The sequence below is a fragment of the Macaca nemestrina genome (genome assembly GCF_043159975.1).
Source record: "Macaca nemestrina isolate mMacNem1 chromosome 10 unlocalized genomic scaffold, mMacNem.hap1 SUPER_10_unloc_1, whole genome shotgun sequence".
Taxonomy (NCBI): domain Eukaryota; kingdom Metazoa; phylum Chordata; class Mammalia; order Primates; family Cercopithecidae; genus Macaca; species Macaca nemestrina.
Window position 1 is genome coordinate 74655 of NW_027257570.1, and position 21034 is coordinate 95688.

Below are 21034 nucleotides of genomic sequence, written 5' to 3' on the forward strand. Positions count from 1 at the left end.
CTTCTTAAAAAATAACACCTCTTCCAGGTTCATGTTACCCATATCATAAAGACTTAGAACTGTGGATTCCCTACAGAAACGTGGAGTGGGGGTGGATCCCCACCGCTGACCCAGCCTCCCCCCAGGTCAGTCACCCCCCTCACCACGGGGTTCACACCTCTCCAGACCCTGTCACCTCAGCAAGGAAAGGTGGCATCTCTGAGCTCTCTTCACAGGTAGCACCCGAACGGGAGCTAGAGAGACACACAGACACACCCATAACTGCTTTAAAATCCTGAAATGCAATACATATTCAAGGACTTCATTATTAGTTTTTTTAAAACTGTAAGAACAGAGTGAGCCTGGTTTCAACCTCTCTGCCACAACAACACCGTGTACATCTGTCTTTTACTGTTTGTTCCTTCTCCAGCAGCTGCTGCCTGGCTGGCCGACTGCAGAAGAAGAGTCTCTGGTACTCCCGGTGGGCCCTCGGGAAAAGCGTGAGCACCACGATCAAGTCTCAGGACGCCGCACACGTTAGGGTCGCCCACAGACCGCCATTCCCAATGCCTAGAAGGCACTGAAGGGGCCTCCTGCTCTTTGTAAATGTCAACTCTCCTAAGCTATGCTGTGTAGAAAATTTTTAACTGCAGTCCACACATTCTTTCTTTCTGTCTTGTTTTTATCCTAGAGGCATATTGTTATGGAAAATTAAGTTTGCAAGGTTGAAGGGTTTTCTGAAAGTCGACTTCTAATCCTGGAAGGAAAAAAACAAAAAAAAAAATGGGCCAGATGTGGTGCTCACGCCTGTAATCCCAGCAGTTTGGGAGGCTGAGGTGGGCAGATCGCTTGAGCCCAGGAGCTCGAGACCAGCCTGGAAAACATGGCAAAACCCTGTCTCTACTAAAATTACAAAAAAAAAAAAAAAAAAAAAAAAAAAATTAGCTGGGCGTGGTGACATGTGTCTATTCCCAGCTACTCAGGAAGCTGAGGTGGGAGGATCACCTGAGCCCAGGAGGTGAAGGCTGCAGTCAGCCTAGATTTGCATCACTGCACTCCAGCTTGGGTGACACAGTGAGACCCCGTCTCAAAAAAACAAAAAGCAAAAACAACTGTATAAAAAATCATTACAGAAGGGAGCTGGCTGGGCACGGTGGCTCACGCCTGTAATCCCAGCACTTTGGGAGGTCGGGGTGGGCAGATCACCTGAAGTCAGGAGTTTAAGACCAGCCTGGCCAATATGGCAAAACTCCATCTCTAATAAAAATAGAAAAATTAGCTGGGCGTGGTGGCGGGTGCCTGTAGTCCCAGCTACTCAGGAGGCTGAGAGAGGAGAATCACTTCAATCCGGGAAGCAGAAATTGCAGTGGGCCGAGATTGTGCCATTGCACTCCAGCCTGGGCAACGAGAGCAAGAGTCCACTTCAAAAAATAAAAAATAAAAATGAAAATAAAAGGGAGCTAATGTTTTCCATTTAAGGGAAGGGAGAATAACATTCAGTATTTATACATCTCACACACACATCTGCAGTGGTAGCCTCAAGTATTCAAGATACACATTCCCACAAATATAGTTCAAAACTACCCACCAAGTTACACGCTAAGAGCACATGCATTGTAAGAATGCTACATTATATTTTTTAAAAGCATCTGTATCCAATATTTTAGCATACTGGCAGTTTTCCCTTCAGGTGCTGTATGCCTAAATTATTACATGTTTAGTCATTCATTTTAGAATTTATGGCCTCCTTTAGACAAAAGAAATATATTTAAACATAAGCTACTAAATTAATGACTTAGGGGAAAAATTACTAAATTAACTTGGAAGTTAAACTTTGCAAACTGAATTTGTTGGACCTCATGTAAGCTAGACGATCAGTTTTTTAAATTGTTGTGTGTTTCCCTCAAGGATGGAAGTCTCCTCTTGTCTCTCATCCACTGTGCACACCACTGCAGCCCGCACCTGTCCTCCACGACGCCACGGTGCGGCCTGCAATTCACCCTGTACCAGGCCTTCCACACCTTACCTGAAAGTCACTAAGTATAACCAAGAAGGCAATGAAAAGCAGATAAATGACCTCCACCCCCACATCCAGCATGCAAATGTTAAACATTCATCAAAGTAAAACCAAAAACCAAAAACCAAAAACCCATGTTAGCTCAAGATTGTAACTGGTAGAGTTATGTGCATGGCAATTTTAAAAGTCCAGTTAAGTAAAAACCTAATTGAAAGTCTCAAGAAATACGAAGTTTATACAAGAAGACATCTGCAAACATTGACAGTGAGGAGAGGACTTCACTCTGCATCCAGCCTGTCCTGGAAGCCACGGCCAAACGCCAGGTTGTATAGATCTGAAAAGCAGAAAAAAACAAGCGTTGAAATGTGTACAGTCTCAGCAATGTACAAATTCGAAGTAGGATGCTCAGAAACCTTGAATTTCCAATCAGAAAACAGGAACATGAGCAAGTTCCCCAGCAGTGCCCACCTTCTGCCTATGGCACATGTAACAGGATCGCTGGCCACCTCGGGGGGACAGAGGCTTCCTGGTCACATTCGCTCTGGCAGCCGCACAGCTGGCCCTGCCACAAACACCTGAGTAATTAGCCGGGAGAGAGTATTTACAGAATACATTATCGACTGAGCCCTCGTTCAATGCGTCAAGCTTGTTGAAGGCAGTGAACTGAGCAGAGCAAATGTCCCCAGTTGGACGGCACTCAGTCACGACAGCAGCAGCCACTGTTCACAGGGCACTGGCTTCGTGCCGGGAACAGTTCCAAGCGTCTTCTTTCTGTCCGAGGAATGTGCACTGCAACCCTGTGGGGCCGTTTGCAACGGCCACCAGAGTTCTGAGGCAGCAGAGTCCAGGCTGTCTGTGGGCCTTGCCGCTTGGCTGTCCATGTCCCCTGCAGATCAGACCTCACTGCAGGGACTGCGGGTTCCAGGGCTGCCTTGAGGCACATGCTTCCCCTTTGCCACCTCTTCCTGGCCCCTGACACCAACCCTCACCACTGCTGCCAACACTTTATTTTCTCATGGCTCCTGAGGGGCCTGTTCTTTCTGCCCTTCCCTGCTCCCTGCGTCCGGCTTGGAGGATGCCCACATCAACGCCAACACTCATGTAATCACCACCCCTTCCATGGGGCTTGACGCCTAGGAGTCTCAATATCAGAAAGTCAGATTCCTGTGCTTCTTGGAGAATTTCTTCTGATCGTGGAAGTGAAGGAGATCAAATTCTAGGTGCCTGCAATCACCTCATTTCCACAGCTAAGCAACTTCAGTAGTAGCACAAAACAAAAAAGCTTTTTTAAACTTCTTTTATACAAGCTAAATACAATTTAATTTTTACATCCACATTCTCATCAGCTCCCATCTGGTGAGCAGGCAAATAGTAATTTTCAAAGAAACAAACTGTTCCATAATTTTAACACTTAGCATTATCACTATTAAGCAAGAATTATCCCAAAAACACACGATGATCTTGTTCTCACATTCAAAACTTGATTGTTACACAGTGAAATAGCACTTAATACAAAGGAATGTTTCTTTTCAGGTTTCTGCTCTGGAAAAAAAAAAAAAAAAAAGATTTCTGGCAAAGAGATAAACAATTATGTAACTATCCAAAATGCCTCCGAGAAAAATAATGTCATCAGTTAGTTCTTTAAAGTGTTACAAATGCAGCTGAGTTTTCATAGTAATTTGTCCACAATTATCAAAAGAATCTTTAAAAATCTTAATACTGAAATAACCATTAATGGATATAAAACGCAAAGCAGAAGAGTTAATATTTGGGATAGATTTTGGCCCATATTTTTAACATATGCATAGTTATTTACCTAGCTGAAGTATATCCCTCTCCTCTTAGGCTCTTCAACAAGGCTGATTTTCAAACATAGACTGGCTTTTGGTACATGAAGGCAGCTTTAAAAGATGTCAGGATCGGGCCGGGCACAGTGGCTCAAGCCTGTAATCCCAGCATTTTAGGAGGCCAAGGTGGGCCAATCTCTTGAGGTAAGGAGTTCGAGACCAGCCTGGCCAATACAGCAAAACCCTTCCTGTATTAGTAATTTTTGTAATTAGCCAAGCGTGGTGGCACACACCTATAATCCCAGCTACTCGGGAGGCTGAGGCAGGGAGAACTGCTTGACACAGGAGGCAAAGGTTGCAGCGCGCGAAGATCGCACCACTGCACTCCAGCCTGGGTGACAAAGTGAGACTGTCTCAAACAAGCACTTAGACCTCAGAAAAAACTTGAGCATCCCCCACCCCAATCAACCCAAGGAATCACATGGCAATGGTTATCATGTGATTTCGACACAAAAAAGTTCTGTTCTCTCTAAACACAATGGTAAACACTTGCCATCAGCCCACAGAAACTCCCAGGACCCAGTAACACCGGACTAGCAAGAATAATGGGCCACGTACGCAGTGTTCAGCTGCAGAAAGTGATGGCACCAAGAATGTGTGTGCGCTCAAACCAGATTCCTCGCTTTGAGGGTGGAGGGTCTCCCCGGGAAGATCATCCAGCGGGATGGTTTCCACTTCCACCATGAGGAGGAAACGGGGGTTTCCTGAGGGCACTGACAGGACTTGGGTCTCTGCCCCTGTCCTCTGTCCTGTTACGGGATGAGGGTGGACTGAAGGCAGGTTCTCCCTACATCTTCCGGGCAGGAGAGATGGAGCTGACAGGTGGACGACGGCTTTTCCAAAATGTTCCCATGTTTATAACCTGTTATCGACCTGCTTTCCCTGGAGATCAGTGAAGCCGCATCATTGCTTCTCTTGCATTAGTGACAACCCGTTGGTACGGCCTCTGGGTCAGCCTCTGCGCGGGTCTGAGTCACTCACTTGTGCCTTGGCCTCAGCATGCTCGTCTGTCAAATGGGCGGCCCCACAGACCAGTGAATTTCAACCGGAGTTCCAAGGAGGTTGCCCAAGGACAGGCAGGGAGAAGAGGAGGAAGAAAGCTGTCCGAGGAAGTGGGGAAAGGGGAGGGCTGTCCAAGGGAAAGGGAGGGGCAGGGGGAGGAAGAGGAGCGTGGAGGGAGGAGCGTGGAGGGAGGAGCAGAAGGGCGGTTCTCTGAGGAGGAGGACCAAGTTGCTGAGGTGTCTTGGAATCAGAGGTGGCAGTGGCTTGGGCTCTAGGCCCTCTGTTACATAGTTTTAGGCTTTAACTATTTGTTATTTGTGGACTCTTTAAAAGATTTAATTTGAAGAAAACCGGAGTTGAGGATACCTTGCTTCTAAAACACAATTTCTCAGGCCTAAGACTAAGTGCTAGGCATTGCTCCTTCTGTTACCGTCATTTCCTCCTATTTAAAATCAGCCGCACACCCCCAATCTCCCTTCAGTGTAAGCATCACCTTTTCAGAGGATCTCAAACAGCAGAGTGAGCAGCCCGTGACCCCGGCCGTGTGCACGAGGAGCGAAGAGCAGACGTGCAGTGAGGGCTGCGGACAAGGGAGGCCGAGGCCCAGCACCTCCCTGCACCGCTGTGCTCTGCCAGGCCTAAAGGACACCCTTGCCTCTGGGGTGAACAAGCAGCACAAGCTATCGACACTTATTCCAAAGGAACAGGAAGAAAATTCAAACGAAGTTAACACAGTTATCCCAACACAACACTGCAACAGCCCAGAAACAGAAGGGCCAGTGAGCCTGAGATGGGTGGTTCCCACAGCGGGACTGCAATGTTGGCATTAGGGCTTTTTGGCAAAAAAAAAAAAAAAAAAAAAAAGAAAGACAAAAAAGGTAACATGGGCCACCCATTATTTCCTGCCAGTGGAAAGACACCCACAGGCCCCCAGATGCCAACAGGCCCCTGGAAATGAGCCCATGCAGTGCCTCGGGTCTTCGCACGAGCAGGCACGTGGTGTCCTCAGCACCCCCACCCGGGACACACACACACCACACTTGGCTCCCACACCTGAGGGTCCAGGGGAATGGTAGGAAGTCCCCGCAGGACAGGGCATCCTGTGAGGGCACTGCAGGGCTATGCACCTCAGAGAAGCCACCGGGCAGGTGCTCTCTCCCCAAAGGATGAGCCAGTCCTGACCACACCCAGATCGCGGTGGCCTCCAAGCCAAGCGCCAACATCTCACATCCAAAGGCATGCGCAGGTACCTGCTGTGTGTGGAGCTCAAGCCCCTCGCAGAGGTCAGGACGAAGCCAGTGTCTAGTCCCGGGGCCGTCACCAGCCAGGAGAGGCGTCCGGGGCCCTTCCCAGCAATGGCCATGGGAAGTAACAACTCAGGCCCATCAGGGGCTTCCCTCACCATGCAGGTTTTAGAAGTGGAGACAGAGGTTCAGGTCTAGTGGCACAAACATCGACAGACCCCATGCAAATGCGGGCGCAACCCCTCCATCCCACCAGCTTTCATGGCTGCTCCTTTCTGCTCCCATCACACATGTCCCCACCCAGCCAAGCCCCTTCTCCTTTTCCACACTGGATTCATCAAATCAAATGTCGCTGTCCTTGGCAAATGTACCATTAATTTATTTACAAAAGCACATTTCCAGTTAACATGACACCCCCGCTATGATAGAACAGCCTTAATTCAGACATGACGTGGAGGAACAGAGGGAGGAGGGGTCGAGGGCCGCCCTGGAATCGGCAGCTGTTTTCTGGGGAAAGCCTCCATCCCACCCGAGCCCGACATCGTGCCACACTGTCCCCATGGTGTCCGAAAGCTCCATGAAGACGGGGTCACTCTGACCCCTTCGCACCCACAACTCCAAAGAGGAGCAGGTGTTCAGGAAAAGTCTCCTGCTAGTGCTGAAGACAAGAATAATTCCTCGTGGTGCCCAGAATGTCAGGAGAAAACAAGGTACCATGTGGATGCCTTCCAGGTGAATTTTGGAATGATTCTACCGAATGCCAGTCATCCTTTTTTAGAACAAAATCCATACCAGAAAACATATGTCGCCAGCAGAGAGATGGTCCCTTTCACGGCTTACAAACACACCTACGTTACACTGAATTTATCTCAAGCCACACTCTCTGTGCTAATGTAAAAAGTGTCCCTTATTAACCAGTAGCCTTTCTCATCTGGTGCTTTTTTAACAAGCAAGAGGATCCTGTAACACTCAGGCGTTGTCTGAAACGTCAAATGGAAGCCTAAAATCCTCTTCCGTGCAGCTTCACTGCAAAGTATTTTGACGTGAGCCAAATCGTGCTCTTCCTACACCTCCACAGGAAACTCAATGCTTCATCAAGGAGAGCAGCATGATTTCTGCTAGGCACAGAAACTGGAGGGGTGGGGATAGGGTTGAGGGAACATTACATAGAAAGCACACCCCGATAATCACCTGCATGAGAGTCACACTGGCCGGCAAGCCCCGGTCGGCTCAGTCTCTGCAGTCACAGGTGTGAGGCCTGGAGGGCAGACACCTGGCACTGCTGACCACCCCAAGGTCATAGCTTCTGCCCCTTCTCTGCTGCCCATCAGTTCTAAGCTTCTGGCAACATTGCCTGCTGCCCTGCCTGACCGACTCTTCATGAAAAGCAAATGTTGCCAGGATAGCTTATGAGTACATTTACCAGGAAAGCAGCTCTGATTGACGCTGAAACCCCCTTCTCACAGCCCTGGCAGCTCCCCTACCCCCGATGTGTACATGCTTGCAGCTCTGACCTCGCTCAGTGTCCACATAGGCTCTGTCCCCTGGACTGCCCAATGCAGACTCAATGTTGAGTCAGAAATACACAAAGAGGCTGACGGTTATGAACCGCCTGCCTGTCCCCCAAAACACAGGTTGAAATCCTCACCCTCAGTGCGATGCTGTCAGGAGGTCTTTGGGAGGTGATGAGTTCCCGAGGCTGGAGCCCCGTGAATGGAGTTTGTGCCTCAGACAAGGAGCCCAGCAAATCTGTCACCCTCCCACTGTGTCAGGGCCAGAGAGAAGGTGTGTGTGAACCAGGAAGGGGCCCACACCAGAACCCACCCGTACGGCACCCTGATCCCGCCTTCCAGCCTCTAAAACTACGAGAAACAAATTTCTGTTGTTCATAAGCCACTCAGTCAATGGTGTTTCGTTGCAGCAGCCTGAGCTGCCTGAGGTGACAATGCTCACCGTCCTATAGAGAAGGCTACTCCCCTCTCCCAGAAAGAGGGGTTTAATTAAAATCCCTGTCTCTCCTCGCTGCCACCACAGATCTCATTCCCCCACACCCCGTAAGCCAGCAGATGCTACGATTAAAGGAAAAGGAGGATCGTTTTAGACCAGCCCCTCCATGTCGGTCTGAAGCATTTGACTTTGTCCACTTCCACGGTGGCCGTGTCACCAGATTCCCCATGCCAGCTCTGCATCTGCACCGGGTCCCAGGCTCTGCACAGACTTCTCCAGTTGCCCATCCAGCACACCTATTTCCCCTTCTCCTTTGCAGATTGTCCTTCAATCCGCAATCTTCTGGTTGCCTCTCTACAACCCAAGGCCTTCCAATCCAGCCATTCAAGGTGAGCTCAGCCGTGCACTGGAGTCCTTGGCTCAGGTAACCCAGACCCAAGCCATTGGCACCAACCACCTACTGGCTGTGGGGTCTGCACAGCCACCAGCTGCCCCAGCCACACCAGGGCCTGGGAGGGGAGGCAGAGGAAGCTGTGAAGCTGCCAACAGCCGTGCGGGGACAGGAGCCTCTGGGATGAGGATACCATGGAAGGAAATTCAGAGAAAGAGCCCCAGGGCTGGACGGGTCATGTCCAAAGTCTGCACTGCTGAGTTTTTGAGGTTTCTGAACTCAATCGCTGACCCCGCGTGGCGTTGGATACCGCAATAAAGCAAGACCCTCACCCCCACCCTCCCCCCACCACATACACGGGGCCTCTGTCCTGGCGGGAGGTCAGGCCTGGGCGCCCAGCTGGCACAGCCAGCCTGGGAAGGGGGCCATTTCAGACGGCACGCCTGAGCTCATTAGGGACAGACACTGTCGCCTGCTTATCTCCAACATTTTCTCTGCACGTCTAGTTACAAACGGACGACACAGTCTCGGAAGCACAGATCCCAGGCCTCCCCCTGCTCCTCTCCTTGGTGCCATTGACAGGGAGGGGGGCCCGTATGGCCGCGAGGCCGCACACCCACAGCCACACTGCCGCTGAGAGGCGGGCCTTTGACGGTTACTTCTGCCAAAGAACCCTACTCCATCTTGGAGCACACCATGGCGGGAGGGAAGCTCCACCCGGAGAAACAGCGATGCTTCTCCCCAGGGCTAATGGAGGGCACCCCCCACCCTGCATTCAGCAGCTTACTTACCTTCTGGAAAACATCTGAATTAATAGGGAACACTAAAACGAAAAGGTCACGCAAGAAAGCTTAGCAGGCCCTGTGAAGTCTCAGCAAGTCCAAAGGTTTCTGAACCAAGACTGCTGGGGTCGACGAGTTTACAGGGAAAGTTTCCACACGGGCCTTCAACAAGCAACGCTCAGCAGAGAGCGCCACGCTCTGGGCAGAACCTCTGACACCACAAAGTCACATCAGAGCCAACAGCAACTGAAATACAGTGCTCTCCTAAGATGTGTGCGTTACCTGCAGGAAGTCACTAGACACTAAGATGGGGGAAGAAAAGGATAAGATTAAAAACAAATTTAAAGTAATTTCTGCATACAAAAAAAAATTCTATATCCACTGGCTTCCTTTCTGGGAGTAGTAACTTTTACATGAGATGCACATCCCAGTTGGAAGGAGTCTGGGTTTTTTGTGGGCAGAGACAAGGGCTCTCCAGGAAATGTGAACCCTTTCTCACTGAGCCGCGTTCCCTGAGGCCATCCTGACCTGTCTGAGCACCTCCCTGCTCTGCCTCCAGCCAGCTCCTTCCAGCACTCACCCCGCTGCTCCAAGAGCCTACACTTGCCCAGGATCTACTCTTCTGCTGCTGTCAATCTTCTCCTGCCAAACTTTCACTTAGGGTAAATAAGTTGGAAACTAAAAAGTTGTAAGACCCCTTGGTTTTTTAAAAATTTGTCTTCTCAGAAAACAAAGAACACTAATTCTACTTCCATGGTTTAATATGTTGCCCCCATCTGCATGCTCATGGATATGTGCTTATATATATATTTTAATCAAAACTTATAATACTGTTGGCTACATTCAGTTTAATTACATTTGAGGTAAGAAGTCTTAAATTCAGTGAATTCAGGCACTCAAAATTTAAGCCCTCTGACATCTATTATCCAAATGGAAATATGAGAGGTAGGTATTACAAAAATCAAGAGAAGTGTTTAATATAAATCCTGGACTTTTAGATATTTCCAGAAATGTAACATATATATTAGTACACAAACTTGAACATTTTCACAAACCTTTGAACTCAAAATTCCGTTCTTAACTTTTACAGGTAAATCAATATCCATGTGTGATTTTAAGCAGCTCAAGCATCAGCTCTTAAAAACCACCAGAAATGCTGGGGGCAAATTCCACCGAGCAGCAAATAATGAACCGCACCCAACAACCCAGGTACCTCCCCCTGAGGCATCTGGAACATGAGAATTAGGAGCAGTCTTTAGTTTCTGAGGTGCCCGAAAGTGGGGACTCCCGACTCCCCAAGTCTAAGAAGGCCCCAGTGATAAGGAAAACTAGCCCAAAAAAAAAAAAAAAAAATCATCCATGCCGGCTCCCTGCCATGGGCTCCTCCCTGCCACGGGCTTACAGATCTCACTTCCTCTCCGCCCCCCAAAGCCTGACTCCTGGTCCCAGCCCTGCTGCTCACTGGGGTGAGGCTGTGGGTGTCACTGCACCTGTAAGGGGAGAAGCTGGTCAGGATACAGGATCCTGGCTATCCTGGCAGTGCTCAAGCTGATACTGTAACTTTGTAGTGAGTTACTTAATGCAAAGGTTTAACTTCTGAGTAATTCAGATATGTGTATTCTAACACGGAAATCCTGAACGTAGAACACAGGCCACACCCGCACACAGATGCTATCTGGCTAGCACTCTTTGGCTAGCATTCTTTCTTGTTTGCCTTTTCAATAGACGTTTTTAAAAGCAGTTTTCAGTTCACAGCAAAATCAGGAGGAAAGTACAGAGTCCTCACATATCTATCTCCTTCCCCAGCACAGGCAGAGTCTCCATCATTCTCCTGCCCCCACCGGAGCAGCACACTTCTGTATGACCGACAGACCCGCATCAATGCGGCACCACCACCCAGAGTCCACAGCTCCCACGAGGGCTCGGCCTGCTGCTGCTCACTCTGTGGGTTTCACAGACATGGAACGGCATGGATCCCCCATGAAAGCCCCATCCGGAGTTGCTTCCCCACCCTACACATCCCCCTATGCTCCTCCTATTCATCCCTCCCTTCCCCAACCCCTGGCAGCCGCTGGCCATTTTACTGTCTCCACAGCTTTGCCTTTTCCAGACTGTCCTGCGGTTGGACTCACACAGCAGGCAGCCTTTCCAGATTGGAGACTCACTTAGCAACATGCGTTTAAGATCCGTGTCTTTTCATGGCTTAGTGGTCCAGTTCTTTTTAGTGCTGAATAATATCCCAGTTTCTGACGTAACAGTTTATCCGTTCACTTACTGAAGCACATCTTGGTTGCTTTCTAGTTTTGGCAATTGTAAATAAAGCTATAAAGCTGCTGTCAACATCTGTGTGCACATTTCCTCGTGGAGGTAAATTTTCAGCTCCTCTGAGTGAACGTCCAGGACTGTGATTGCTCCTGTGGTCGGAGTGCTTAGTTCCATGGAAAACCGCCACACTGCCTCCCACAGCAGCTGCCCCACTTCCCCCAGCGACGAGTGACGGTCTTGACACCCACACATCCACCAGCTCACGGTCGTGTCGGAGTTCCAGTATTGACCAGGCTGGTGGGTGTGCAGTGGCGCCTCGCCCTATGACATAAGACACGGGCCATCTTTCCACGTGTAGATTTGCCATCTGTGTATCTTCTTTGTTGGGGTATCTGTCCAGGTCTTTTCTCCATTTTTAATCAGGTTGTTCATTTTCTTGTTTTGAGAGTTCCTTGCACGGTTTGGATAACAGCCTTTATCAGATGAGTCTTTTACAGATACGTTCTCCTCGTCTGTGGCCTGCCCTCTCATGCTCCTGAGACACTATTTTAAAAAACATTTTAGACAGAAGATGGACCTCCCAGCCCACCGCGGTTCTCATTTTGGCCGTGGTCACCACCCTCCCAGCCCTGGTTCCCACCTTTCCACGATCTGCTCGTCCTAAGGGGGTTTCTCCATACGAAGTTCCTAACATATCTCCAACGATGGCAACATAAAAGCAGGCAGTTTGCAGATAGCAGGGAGCTGATGGAGGCCGGAGCAGAGTGTGAAGGCCAGCGGCTTCATCCTTCGGGGACAGGCAGGCCTCTCAGATGTCCCTCTGGGTCACCTCCCAAATGAAGTACCTGCCTTGGCCATGGGCAGGAAGCAGGACCTGGCCCAGATCTCAGCATATGTGACCTGGCACGGCATTTACAGGTGAGCCTCCGTAACCGGAAACTCTACTCTGGGGAGAACACGTTTTCATTATCAAGGCTTATTAATTAAGAAACCAAAGAGCAATGCCTGGAGCGAGGATACAGGGACTCTGTGTGACCCACACGCTCGTTTCCACCTGGCGCAAAGGACCCTGGAGTGAGGTGCAGTGCCTGCTCTGAGTCACCAGCACCCTCGTCGTTTCTACATGAAGAACCCAGTGAGTCTGTCCCAGGACTTTTTAGCCTAGACTTAAAAATTCACAGCCCAGGAAACCCTAACCATTTTAGGAACCTGAGGGGTGGGCCAAGGGGATCTCACAGTTTGGTGCTGGCTTTGGAGTCAGGAAAGGGTGGTTGGGGCTTCCCGCAAGCACTCCCGGGAGGCCGTGCACTGGCCTGAGGCTGGTTCCACCTCCTGTCCTCGGTTCTCATGCCCAGCAGTGACAGGAGCGCTTCTTCCGGAGCAGTCCCTGGCTCCAGGCCCTAACATCCATGTCCAGGCCCCAACATCCATGTCCAGGCCCCTAGTGGGGCAGCTTCTACCCAGGGAGGCTTGGACTGGAGACAGCCTGGAGCTCTAGGCAATCCTGGCAACCACCTGCTTCCCGAAGTGGCTGCAGACAAACTCCTGCTTCCAAAACCTGGCATGGGCTGTGTGAGGCCTGGAACATGGGAGGCACACTTCGCAGGGTCCCTGATCAGATGCAAAAGCAAGGCTAAGAGCAGGAAAATTATTTAATTATCCTCTTGGTCATCAAATAAAGTCATAGTCACTTAGACCTCTGTGTGACTAGAAGTATACACATTATAGAAGGGTATATAAATGTAAATACATGCATGCTTATTTTCGTTTTATATATCTTACATATATATATCCATACATGCATATATACAAAACATTGATAAACCGTAGTTAAGATTTCAAATCTCAGTCACAAAGATCTCAGAAGCAAATTACTATCCTTAAATTCTAAACAAAGACGTAACATTTTAGATTCTTGTGAACAAAAGGTTCTCTATTAGCATTTTATTTTAAAAACTAAGATTTCTATTTTAAATAATCACTTTCACTGAGAGATTCTATAACTTGCTACACACCTTGATTTCCAACAATAGCTCATTAGTTTAAGAAAAACTGCTCTACGGGACTTTTGTTATTTTAAAGCATAATGATGTCGTTCTCTCTATACCCAAGAATAGAAAGATGCCCGTGCAGATGTTTCCAAAGCAATTCAGATGAGATGGTCTAGACACACAGTTTAAGACCATCACATTTTCAAGAAAAAAAAAAAAAGAATTACATTTTCAAGAAAAAAAAAAGAATCTCATTTTCAAGGGCAGAAGATCAAGACCAAATCCAGGATGTTCTGAAGGGGTCACCTTATATTTAAATTTCATGTATTTGTAACTTGGGTGGAACACGACATCCTTAAAGATAACCAAATAATGTACCACAGCCCTTATACCACAGCAGTATAGTATCTCTTTTGTTTGACATACACTTAATTTTGTCACATCTTCGTTTTATAATTTCAAAATTTCTAAAGCTCCTAAAGCCTCAAATCGAGAGAGAATTTGACTTTGGCAATTCCCAAAGTCACAAGCAGGTTGTATGTCCACAGCTATTTGGCATGTGGTTTCTGATGGAAGCTTCTATGAATGCACATGAAATCCCTCTGGACTGCAAAGACTGACTCAGCGTGTCTCAGAATGAAAATATATACGTTTGTAATGGACAACAGAACAGATCCTAATTACTAAAACAACAGGAAAGTCTACAGCACTTCTCATACAGAACGAATGCAAAGTGTTTGAGGAAAAGTCTTTCCAACTGAAAATATCAGAGCTGATTGGAACAAAGAAGATTCTGAAGATGATCCTCCCTGCTTTATGAGACTTTTAGAATTTTCCTCATCTGCAAGTGAAAATGAACCTCCTGCTTGCCCACTGAGGACAGGGAGAGAACAGGGTAGGATAACAGACCTTCAAACACTTCATAGGGGGAGAAAGGAAGACAGGCCAGTCCCGTACACCCATCGGCACACCCACACCAGCTGTGCAGATAACTGTGATAGCCGGGCATCTCAATGAGACAGCTGGGCACGGGTGATCTGCCAAAAGACAAGATGGCCAAGTTTGGGCGGAATCCCTGGAGGGTGGTCACTCCAGGGCCTCTCAGGTCTGTGCCCAGGAATCTGCATTTCCAAGTAGCCCAGATGAGCTGCTACCCAGAGGCCCTCACCAGTCATGGCTCACACAGGCATCGGAACTCCACACGCCTCCTCCTTCTGCAAGGTCTGGCGTGGATTTTCCTTAATTGCCGACACCGTGCTCCTCTACGCCTACTCTCACCATTGGTCCCGAGTTTACTGAACTTACAAACAGAACAAGAGAAGGGAACTACAAGGGAAAACATCCACCTGAAACAGGACTGACCAGGGCTTGCGTCAGCGGACACAGCAAACACAGCACATATCTGTGCACGGCTCACCACTCACAAAGTCCACAGCAGTGCGGTTTCCACTCAGAACATCCGGGTGTCTGCGGGCATGGAGAAGATGCTGCACAGCTGTTTCTATACTAAATACTTAAAGGTGTGAATTTTATTACATATAGAAAAATGTGTGTTTAGAATACAAATGTGTGCATTTATGTTAAATACATGAAAACACGTAATCCAGGTGTTTCGGTTCATACCACTGTGGAGACTTTTTGGTTTTCATACAACTGCCTAACTGGGGCCCAGAACCAACACTCACCAGCTGTGCCACTGCATCTGTTTTACTGTCAGACCAGCCCTACTCCACCAAAAAAAAAAAAAAAAAAAGCCATGGCACTTATTAAAAAATTAATTTGACAACATTATTAGAGATGACTTGTGGTCCTCTTTGAAGAGATTGCAGCACATGAAGGATTTCAAATACACGTATGTTCTCGGTCTCCTGATCTTAGGACCTGTCCACACTGGTGGCTTTAACGGTGCTTCGTGGAAACCTCCAGAAAGCATGTGTGTCATGTCTAAGAGCAAACTAGAGTTCACACCTCAGCACTGTGTGCCTCTTCTTTCCTCCATCCCACAGGCACTGCCTTCTCCCAGGGAGCTGGTGCTGTGCCTCTGTCCCGCCAGTCTCCGCCAAGTCCCTGGTGCCATTGTGGAGAACCAGCCTCCGTCTGTCCAGGTGTGTTGTGCAGAAAGCAACTCATCCAAATCTGTTTAAGAAACACACATTTGAGATGCCTATAGGCCTCAGAAGGTGGAGGCAGACAGGATAAAGGCAGCTGTCGTAGGGGCTGAAGATCAAGCCTGTCTAGCGACTGATGGACGCTGTCTGCAGTGAGCCACCGCACATTTAGCGAGGCTGTCTGGCTCCTCACCTCCACCAAGCCTCCACCCGTCATGTCTGGCCTCGATTCTCTGACGCCTGCACGGCCTTCACCTGGTTCATAACCCAGCTCACAAAGGCCCCCGTACAAAGGCCCCCGTACCGCAGCAAGGACGGTGGTGGTCGCACCTGCGGCCATTTATCCTCTCTGCATCTAGCTCCTCTCCCTGAGGCAACAGCACCTCTGGAGTCACAGCCTGGCCTCCCAACTCTCCCCCATCCAGGGCTTCTTGGTGTGTTGCTCTGCTTCACACACCTCAGCAAATACTGCTGATTAGCCAGAATCACCCAGAAATCTCTTGATTCTGGCTGCTTTTGTAATTTGTAATATTTGTACTTCTGGTGTGATTTGAGGAACAACAAATTTTAAAATTAGAGATGTGGTTTTTATTCTCTCCTTTCTACTTGCAAACTTGAAAATTCTAGCAGCAGCAAGGGTTTGCTGAAAGTAACTTCCAACGAATAGAACCTATTACAAATGTACTACAGAGTGTCAAATAACCATATAGATGTAAATAGAGATGCAGACACAGATATAAAATCCAACGGTTAAACCAGACTGAGAAATGCTTGCCAGTTTGTAGGACTTCTAAAACTTGACATAAATGTTGGCTAAGGGATATAAGATGTTTTGAGATGAGTGAGATGCTTGGCCTAGAACCACAGGCTCTCTCCTCTTTATAGCAGAAAATCCATAAGAAGGTCAAATCTGAAAGAACCAGGTACCATTGAATGGCATGATCAGCCATCCTTCCCCATCCCTGGGCCAGCTGCGGTGAGTGCAGCCAGTCCTTCACCAACATCCGTCCTCCAGACCATGGCTACACTTTACTCCCAGCTCCCTGTCATTATATAGATTAGGCAAATCATGGCCACTCTCACCCTAAGCCTCACCCCCACAACCCACTCTGCCAGCGTGGCACTCACCCAGTCCCAACCACAGCAAGGACAGCCGTGTCCTTGGGAACGCAAAGCAGGGGTCTGGAAGGAACTTGGATCCCCAAATACCTCATGGAGTAGTCACCAGCCTGGAACTTCCTCCCTGAAGGGCTTGCAAGAGAAAAAACCTCCTTTGTTCCTGAAGCTACAATCCTGCAGAGTCTCCGGTCCCAGCATCCTTACCTACCCTCGTCAGGAGCCGTTCATGCTCATCAAGACATGAGAACAAAACTGCAGTGGCACAGTCACACCCCCCCAGAACGCAGACCACCTGCTGCTCACATTCATCGTATTAACACCAAAAAGCCACCGCGGTGGATATCCTGGATGTGGAAACTCTGCGGCCTTTTGCAGGAGATGCGCTTTGTGCGTTTATCGCACGACCATCTTGGTATCAGGAGGGGCTGCGCAGATGGCAGCTGTGCACGTCACAGGGAGTCTTACGCACTGGACTCTCGGCCAGCTCCCAGCATCAGCGCCCACAGGGTCCTCTCCTCCGGGAGGCACGAGCTTGAACGCCAGAGTGTCCTGTGGATCCACACAACTGCGCTGTGTGCCCCAGGAGCTTAGAAACTACCACTGCGTCCACAGGTGACGCCGGGGGCAGAAGCCAACCTCAAGCAGTCACGGTCCTCTGTGGGGCTGGCGTCCAGGCAGGAAGGCGGCTCAGCAGCTCTCCTCTCACTGTGGAACTTCCTAGGTCTCCACATGAACAGAACCTAAGCAACAAACAACAGGAACGAGAACACGACCAGCAGCTTCTAAGATGGGCAAGCTGGGCTGATCATGAGACACCTGACGGGGACGGTGCCAGAGCCCCTGCCAGTGACCCGTGAGGACAGCGCTGCCGACATCTCCCTAAAACCAGCCCAAGTCGAGTTAGACTCGAGGCTTCCCAGGAGTGGGCAGATCCATTCAATCTCCACAGTCTGAACCTTCTAGGCCATCTCATGGCCCTCATCTCAACAGATGGGAACCAGGACACTGCACCATAGACCCTGCCCCAAGCCCCCGTTCCTTCCTCTATACCACACACCAGTACAGAGAACACTTAGGGACTGGCCATTCATGTAAAATACCACTTAACTCAAACTTCTGATTTAGAAAATCTAATTCCTACTCACAGAGCTGAAAGTGTTCTGTGCTGGGAGGCGGCAGCTGTAATTAAGCATGAGAGAAGAAGGAGGGATCAGAGTGGTGCCAAGTACTAAATATTCATCTAAATCTATTCACCACACCTACATGCTCCTCTCATCTGCTTCATTTTCTTTCCTTAAAAGACACCATAATTAGGTGTCAAAATAGACAACCTGTTTTACTGATACTTAACTATAAAGGAGGGAGCTACGTATCCAAAAGAGATATGGGAAAACAGAAAATATCCACAAGCGATCGGGTGGGAGGGCAGCTGGAGCAGCACCTGGCTCTGTTGCGTTGTGAGCCAGCTACGTGGGCTGGACAGCTCATTTAGTCACTGAAATTACATCATCTAAGATTTTTGTTTCAGTTACTTTGATAAATTCTCCCTCCTGCTATGGAGAGTAAGGGTTTAGCTTGCTTTCCTTTTATGTTTTGAGTCGGAGTCTCGCTCTGTCACCCAGGCCAGAGTGCAGTATTACAGTCATGACTCATCGTGGCCTTGACCTTCTGGCTGAAGCAATCCTCCCGCCTCAGCCTTCCAAGTAGCTGGGACCCACAAGCGAGTTTCATTTCTTTGCTAACCAATTCCTTTTCACCACCGTGCGGCGAGCCCATCAGGACCATCTGCCTGGATGTCCACCTTGCTGACCGGCTGTGTGGTCTCTAAGGAGGATGCACCCTGGTTGCCCAGGCTCTGCATGCAATGCTGAGTCTCCACGTCTGCCGTCGTCTAAGGGATTGACAGACCGGAGCATCCCCACGTGCCACCGTAAGCCAGGCTTTATTCCACAGGGTGACTCTGCTTCCCATGACGAGATGCAGCACGTGAGCACAGATCAAAGGGTGTGAGCAATAACACATTTCCCAGATACTAAGCAGAGGACCAAGGCTTTAGTTCCTTACTTATTTGCCATAGGCTTGATTCAAAACAGCTTTCTGGGATCCTGGGGACAAACGTCTCTAACTAGTGAGAATTCTGGGTTCAGTAACGGAAGACTCAACTAATGCCCACTTTGTAACTGCTGTTTCCATCAGAACTTGAGGCCGAAGAAAGGGAAAAATAAAAGGGGGACCAAGGTCCTGACACCCCAGTTTGTACAAGGCCAACCAGCCTGCTTGAGGGGTGAAAGGAGCAGTGTTTTTAAATTGCCGACTTTTAAAAACATGGCTGTAGGCTGGGCGCAGTGGCTCACGACCGTAAGCCCAGCACTTTGGGAGGCTGAGATGGGAGGATTGCTTGAGACCAGTTCAAGACTAGCCTGGGCAACACAAGACCCTATCACTTTAAAAAGTAAAAAAAGTCTTTTATTAAAATAGTAATAAAAAGGTTAATACAATAAATTACTATGTCAACATGGCACCCCCTGCTGTCAGACGAGGTGGATTCTCTGTGGCTACAATGAGGCCCAGAGAAAAATGTAATCGGCATCACAGAGAGGAAGGTCAGCCTCGAAGCCCCACGACACTAACTCCTTTGCAGTTTGTTAACCAGCCTGAAGTCTCCTCCGCCATCAGACAGAAGCCTGGTTTAGAGGAATGCTGCCCACGGGACCTGGGTGGACTTCCGACGCCAGCCAACCAGACAGCCCCAACTGGAGAGAATGGCCTCGTGAGTGTCCTTTCCCGCCAGAAACCGCAGACTCTGAGCCAGTCCTGGCTGTGATTGAGGCTGCGCATAAACGTCTGTGCCCAACAACTCACCTTTGTACATGACACGCTGAGTCCGCCTCATTTCAATTGTTACACTAGCCCCAAGGCGAACATGGATGTTACAGGTTAACTCACTGCGCATGTGCTAGACTTTCCCTGTAAGTGTTCAGACATTCCACGAACCGGATGAAGAAACCCCACTTTCCCTGTAAACGTTCAGACATTCCATGAGCCCGATGAACACACACAGCAAACAAAAACCGGAAGGTTTAACGCCGCGGCCTCCCCCCTTCCTGAAGGATGTGTGCTTACAGCTCCCCCGAGACCACATTTCCCAAAGCACAGACTTACTCTGAGAACAAAACCTCCTTTTTCCCTTCCTCTGTACATTTCATAGGTCATATTAGCAACTATTGCTCCAAATGCAAAGAAATCGGGTATCATCCGTGCTGGTCACCCAGTTCCTACCACCAAAGCTTCAGGGCCCCCCAGTCTGACGGAAGCTTCTGTCACCCTAAAGCCAACTCTGGAGATGAAGGCCGAGCTGGGGAAAGGCTGCGTCACCCACAAATCCACACCCCGGGGCCCTCTGCAGCTGTGTGTAAGGAATTCTTGGCCTGTCCTGGGGTTTGGGGAAATCAGGATGCAAGCAGATACTGTACGCTCTGCCATTGGACCATGAAGTCCGCAGGACCTCAGAGGAACACAGACAAATGGCTGCACGAGTCCCACAGGCCGCACCTCGATGGGCACCCGTGTCAAGAACACAGACACGCCAGGAGAGGCAGCCGATGAAGGCAACGCTTGCAACCCCAGCACGCGGCAGTGTCCGAGTGTGGGGGTCTCTGGCCAGGCTCCACCACAACTGCCATATTCTGTGACAAAATTTTAAAAATAGGTTTTAGCTATTTACAACTCTAACTTGTTTTACAGATAAACAGAACACAGGGTTCCAACAGGCTCCAAAATACTTTGCCTAGAACCAAGTCTAGAATGCAGATGGCTGCTGCTCCGAGTGTGATGAGTCCCCTGTAGTGCCATAAGTCCTAGATCTAGGTGACTAAGTGCTCTTCCTAAACCAGAAGGCACCCTCTGTCCCCAGACCAGTCCATCAGCCCTGGCAGAAGCTTCTAGAGTAAGAGCCTGTGGATTTGTATTGGATGGATGTAAACCAGGCAAAGTCACCGGGGCTCATCCTGGAAGCCCATCCATTTACCCTCTCATGCCCTGAAGATCCTTGCCCCCAGATCCACACCCTCAGTCACGCTGAACCACAAGAACTGGCTTCTAGGCCTTAAGCCACTCCCACTCTCCCCTGGACAGACCGTTCTCAAACCATGAGGCCCAGAGTAGCCTTAACAGGTGGTCCCAGCAGACCTGGCCGCTGCATTTTCTTACTGGCAAATGAGTCTACAGTTACCCAAGTACAGCAACCAAACGGGATGTTTTTCCACTTAAAAGGTCTCATTTTTGTCCATTTAGAATTGATACTTTGTGTATGTGTGTATGGGGATGTGTGTGGGGGATGTGT

General features: G+C 49.1%; 2 long non-coding RNA genes across 3 annotated transcripts in view; one reads left to right on the forward strand and one right to left on the reverse strand.

Annotated features, from left to right (window-relative positions):
• Nucleotides 1-500: 500 nt before the first annotated feature.
• LOC139361123 (uncharacterized) lies at nt 501-11216 on the forward strand. The gene is made up of 3 exons (XR_011618661.1): nt 501-581; nt 10300-10418; nt 11016-11216. It is a non-coding gene; the product is annotated as an uncharacterized lncRNA (long non-coding RNA).
• The window catches only part of LOC139361122 (uncharacterized), a 71674-nt gene continuing 52754 nt past the window's right edge, over nt 2115-21034 (reverse strand). The window contains exons 1-3 of one of the 2 annotated variants that reach the window (XR_011618660.1): nt 16702-18536; nt 11375-15601; nt 2115-2330 (exon numbers count right to left, since the gene is read on the reverse strand). This is a non-coding gene — a long non-coding RNA (uncharacterized lncRNA). Of the gene's footprint in view, nt 2331-11364; nt 15602-16701; nt 18537-21034 lie in introns of those variants that run through there. The other variant, XR_011618659.1, reaches the window with a different exon arrangement.